A 6404-nucleotide genomic window follows, 5' to 3' on the forward strand; every position below is an offset into this window, starting at 1 on the left:
GAGGTCTTGGAGCAGCCTTTGTTTCAATTTAGGTGTTAAAGTCCAAATCCTTTATTGCCTCCTTCAAGGTCTTGTCTCCTTATGTTGGGCTTCAGCTAGCTTTCTTAGAGACCTTCCAGAGTCTTGGTTTCAGTGGAAAAATAAAAGAAGAGAGCCTGCCACCAAGGGGGTGTGAGATGGAATGAATGAATTTGAGTCCAAGGGCTTGTCTTCTCTAGCTCTGAATGAATCTGCGTGAGGCTCCCAGTTTATATGCTCTACACTGAGTATAAACCAATCATTATGTCATTAGGAAACCATTATTTATTGTAAGATTAAATCAATCATACTGAACTTAGAGAACCATTAAGCACCATGCTAAATTAGGTAACCATTGTTTCATCAATTTTACTGCACATCTTATAAGAATCCTTGTTTCAGAGTTCTGGCCCATAACATCTCCCTCTTTCTTTTGTTTTAGAAAAGTAGGTGGTCATGCCCTCCCTGACTTCTCAAAGAGATGAGAACCCAAAAAGGAGGTGATCACGCCTTCCCTGACTCCTCAAAAAAAGGGGTGAAAACACCAAAAATGGAGGTGATCACACCCTCCCTGATGCCTAAAGAAGGGAGATGAAAACCAAAGGAAAATGGGGAATCAAATCAGATTAGCAGGTTTCTGAAGGATCTCATTTGAAACAGATATACATAAATCCATCAGCATGGGAGTTATTACATAAGCACATAGCAATATAACACAGGTTAATAGTGATGTAACAAATATGAATAAACATGAGGAATTATATATGTCCATAAGTCCTAGAGATAGTCCAAAACCAATCTATTATCCATTAATTCTTGTGTCAGAGAATCCAATGATTCCTGCAAGTTTTAAAGTCCTGTAGCTATCACTATGACCTGCGTCAATATAAGATTTGTGTCATTGAGCCACTAACTCATATCCAGCCAGAGACACTATGTCCTTCATACCAGAAATAGCTCAAAGAAATCATACAGTAAAACAAGTTCTGGCTTTGGAGTCAAGAGTACCTGCGTTCAAATCCTACTTCTAACTGCTTAAACTCCCTTAGGCCAGTTTCCTTATCTATACAATATGGGGTTTGGCATAGCTGGTCTAACTAGTCTACATCTATGATACTGTCAGTATAACTGCACTATGATAAAGTTAAGTGAAATATGAGAAATTAGGTGGAGCTTTCAAAATTTTGAGGTGCCAAGAATCATGACAAATCCTTTGACTGTGACAGAAAATAATTCTTAAAAATTCAGTTTCACATTGATAGCTGAAAGAACAAAAATATAAATTGTAATAATTTGATATAAATTAAATATAAATTACAGTATAATTAATCATTAATGTTAGAATATAATATAAATATTAAATATTGATATTAATTAAAATTATAAATTAAAAATAGAGGTAATATTTTAAAACAACTTACAGATACAAAGCAATGACAAAAAATTATTATACTTTGCTTTCTGGAGTAGGGAATTAAAAACTCTGTTCCCTCCTACACATCTCTGACTACATGTGCCACTGAAAAAGCATGGCTGTTAACCCAATGGGTATGACAATTGACTCATGAATGTCAAAAAAATGTTAATGAGGCAGCTGCAGTACTTCAAAATCTGCAGGAATTATTGGATTCCCTAACACATGATGAGACTGTTGCAGGACTTCAAAACTTGCAGGAATCATTGGATTCCCTGACATATGAAGTAATGGACAATAGACTGGTTTTGGACTATCTCTTGGCTGCTAAAGGAGGTGTATGTGTGATTGTTATTTATATATCCTCCTTCTAGGACTTATGGACATGTATAATTCCTCATGTTGATCCATGTTGTTTGTTACATCATTACTAGCCTGTGTTATATTACTATGTTCTTATGTAATAAACTTCCATGATGATGGACTTATGCATACCTATTTCAAATAAGACCCTTTATCCAGAGGAAATCTACTAACAATATCTGGTTTGGTGTTCTCACCTCCCTGAGAAGTCAGATCTAATTAAAAGAGACAAGGAAGGACACTATATCTTGCTGAAGAATAGCATAGATACTGAAGCAATATCAATATTAAGCAGATATGCACCAAGTTGTGTAGCATCTAAATTTTAAAAAGAGAAATTAGAGCTGTAAGAAGAAATAAGACAGCAAAACTATAATAGTGGGAGATCTCAGACTTGCACTCTCAGAATTAGATAAATCAAACCACAAAATAAATAATAAAGAAGACAAAGAGGTAAATAAAATACTAGAAAAGTTAGATATGATAGATCATTGGAGAAAACTAAATGGAGACAGAAAGGAGTACACTTTCTTCTCAGCAGTTCATGAAACCTATACAAAAAGTGACCATATATTAGGACATAAAAACTTCAAATTCAAATGTAGAAAGGTAGAAATAATAAATGCATCCTTTTCAGATAACAATGCAATGAAAATTACATCAATAAAAAGCCAGGTGAAAATAGACCAAAAAATAATCAGAAACTAAATAATCTTATCCTAAAGAATGATTTGGTGAAACAGCAAATCATAGATATAATTACTAACTTCACCCAAGAAAATGACAATGAGACATCATACCAAAGTGTGTGGGATACAGCCAAAGCATTAATAAGGGGAAATTTTATATCTCTAGAGGGCTACTTGTATAAAATATAGAAAGAGAAGGTCAATGAATTGGGCTTGCAACTAAAAATGCTAGAAAAGGAACAAATTAAAAACCCCCAGTCAAACCCTAAACTTGAAATTCTAAAAATTCTTCTATAAAGGAGAGATTAATAAAATTGAAAGTAAAAAAACTATTGAATTAATAAAACTAAGAGTTGGTTCTATGAAAAAACCAACAAAATAGATAAACCATTAGTAAATATGATTTAAAAAGGGAAAGAAAAAAATCAAATTGTTAGTCTTAAAAATGCAAAGGGAGAACTCACCACTAATGAAGACCAAATTACAGCAATAAACAGGAGGTACTTTGCCTGAAAAGTGTCTACTACAACATGGATAAAAGACAGACTACTAAAAGATTTATAATGGGTCACATCCATTTACCAAATTTCAGAGTGTCTGAAACCATGGAGGTTCTTCCTTGGAGGGAGCATAGGAGTGTAGAAAGGAAGGCAAGCTGTACAGCCTTTTACTATGCTCCTAGCTTCCTCTTTTGTTATCCCAAATTGCAAACATAAAGCTTGAGCAACCTGATGATATTTAGAATGAGATTCTTGGGCTGCCTGGAATAAAACAGTAAGAAGGCAATCTGCCTTTGAATTTCCATAAAAAATAGGACCTGGAAGTCCACTATAAGAGTGGACATGCAAGCTATAAATCTTACCATGATGCTTTCTTACTTGCTCTTGAAGTTTCTTAAAGAGCTGATATATATTGGAAGCTACAAATTTTGTTTGGGCTGTGACAATTCTTTGTACCACACCTACTGAATAGGCCAAATCAGATATTATATTTACATCTCTTGGATAATAAATAAGAGCTAGCATGATTGAATAAAATTCATTCTGCTGAGTGGACTGAAAAGGAGATCTGACTACTCTTTTTATAGTTGTCATGAGAGTATACAGCACAACTGTTATGTTTGGATGCATCTATAAAGATAGTTGGTCCTTTAAGAAGAAGGAACCTTAGAAACCTTTTCTTCAAAAATCCATAGCTAAATATGTAATAGCCAGGTTTTCATTAATAAAGACCTATGTATAACATTTGGAGCTGTGGCAATAAAATTTGTCACTCTGCGATGGTTTCACAGCATTCATTAATTTCTGCATTGATATAAAAGGTGTATAACTCGTCAGGACTTAACCCAGATAATTATACTACTCGCTTAATGGCCTTTAATAAAATTCTGGGCACAAGCACTGGGTAAGGAGTAAGGTTTTGTTCTGGTTGTGCTGGGAGGTTTACCCATATTCTATGACACTGTATCCTTGATGAAGAACTGCTATGGGTGGCTCTTTTGAAGCAAAAACTGATATTTCCAGGGGGTTTTGTTACATTTTCAACCACACTTGATAAAGCCAGTTCAACCTCTCAAAGCCTCTTGAGCTTGTTTTGTAAGCTGTCAGGGTGAGTTTAAAGCAGTGTCTCCCCTTAAAATGTCATATAATGGTTGTAATTGATAGCTAGTGAAGCCTAAGACTGGACACATCCACTGGATATCTCCTATCAATTTCTGAAAGTCATTTAAGGTGTTTAATTTCTCTGTTCTTAAAGTTTTTGTACTATGAACATCTTAGGATATACTTCATATGCTAAATATTGAAAAGGAGCATGTCTTTGTGTAATGGGCTGAGGTTTGAGTTGATGCACTGAGGTCCCAAGTACATGAGGCTAAATAGTAATTGGACTATATTAATATACATGATTGGATAAAGAATAGTCCCTACCCACTCTCTGTGCAAGTCCTGATGTGTTGTATAGGAAATGACGATTTTGGTGGGTGGAGGCAGAGAGAGAGACAGGAAGAGAAGCTGGGAGAGATTGGGCTGGGTTGAATATACTCCTAGCTGCTGGTCGTGTGGTTGCTGATCTAGCAACCTGCTTGACTCAGCTGCACACATTGCTATTGCCGATTATCTTCCACCTTTGATCCTTCTTCACTGAGAATAAAGACTGACGATTTTCCCCTAACCTGAATTCCTGACTCCTGCTGATTTAAAAATACACGGTCTTCACATTTGGCGCCCAACGGTGGGAACCAAGGACTGAAGAAGTCTCTGGTGACCAGGAACTTGGGTGAGTATTGTTAATAGACAAACAGGGAACTTATTTTCTTAAAAACTAAACCAGTAATCTTTTTTTCTTTTTGGCTAAAATGGGACAAATGCTAGCTAAAGACTCTCCATCCCTGCCCCCAACCCCTTCAACCCCATCGACTAGTGGTGCTATAGAAAGCATGCTTAAGCTGATAGAAGGACAAGAGCTACTTATAACTTAAGAACAGGTAGCTAGACTTCTGGGTACAATAAACTGCATCTCCCCTTGGTTCGTAGAGCAGGAGCAGATCTCTCGAGATATCTGGTCCCTGGTTGGACAACAGTGTCTGCATATTACAATGAAAACGGTCCTCATTCAATTTCCATCGAGGTATTTTATTTATACAATATAATTCAGTTAGCATTAAGAAACCCTATCCCTAGAAGAAAGAAAAAACCCATTGCTCCCACTTGGAGTAGCCAAAGAGGGAGGCCTGATATTAAGGAGGAAGGCAATGAAGAGATTAATGACCATATCCCCACAGGGCATGGAGACTTAAGTGAGCAAGGGTGTGGTGACTTTCCACCTCAGGAGGCAGCTTCAGCCCCACCTCAGGAGCAAGTGATTGACTCTCCTCCATCAACTCCTCCAGGATGGAGGGAGGAGGGATAGTGGGGGGGCAGTGACAGCACCAGCACCTCCCCCCCAGCATCCCCAGTATCCAATTATGAGTAGATTACAAGAGGGCTTAATGAAGGCCAAAGAAAAGGGCGTGGACGTCAGGGAGCTCCAGCCACATATCTTTCCTGTAATTTCCCAGTTTAATGCCTCCGGTCAACAAAGTCAAAGATACGCCCCTTTTAACATAGAAATCATCAAAGACCTAAAAAAGGCTTGCACTCTTTATGGGGCTACATCAGCTTATGTTAAGATGCTATTACAGAATTTGGCTTTTGAAATCTTGACTCCTAATGACTGGAAATCTATAGCAAGAGTATGCCTAGAACCTGGACAAAATTACATGTGGCTTTCTGAATATAGTGAGCTCTGTAGGATACAAGCCCAACAAAATAGTCAAAATGCTGTTCATGCTGCGATCACCTATGACCTACTAACAGGTATAGGTCCCTATGCAGATGTCACAGCACAGATTAATTATCCAGTAGCAGCATATGAGCAAATTGCTGCTAATGCTATCAAAGCGTGGACTTCGATTCACAATAAAAATGACAAAGGTGAGGCCTTCACAAAAATAACACAAGGGCCAGATGAACCCTTTGCTGACTTTGCGGGACATTTGCAGACTGCTATCACAAGAACTAATGGGGAAAATTCATCAACAGATGTTTTAATAAGGCAACTTGCTAAGGAAAATGCTAATGAGGTGTGCAGAAGGATTATACTAGGACTGCGCAAGGATGCTCCTTTAGAGGAGTTCATAAGATGCTATGCCACAGTGGGCACAAATGCCTTTTATAGCCAGACTATGATGCAGACTTCCCAAGATCCCAACATGAGTAGACAGGGACCCTTTTGACAAGGGACTTCTAGAGAGACACGTCAATGCTTTCAGTGTGGTAAAGTAGGGCATCTGAAAGCTCAATGTTGGTATAGAGGCAGAGTGAGAAAGCAGGGTGGGAGAACAAGACCCAGTACCCCATGTCCAAAATGCAACAGAGGCT

The sequence above is a fragment of the Sarcophilus harrisii genome, chromosome 1, assembly GCF_902635505.1.
Source record: "Sarcophilus harrisii chromosome 1, mSarHar1.11, whole genome shotgun sequence".
NCBI classification, from domain to species: Eukaryota; Metazoa; Chordata; class Mammalia; order Dasyuromorphia; family Dasyuridae; genus Sarcophilus; species Sarcophilus harrisii.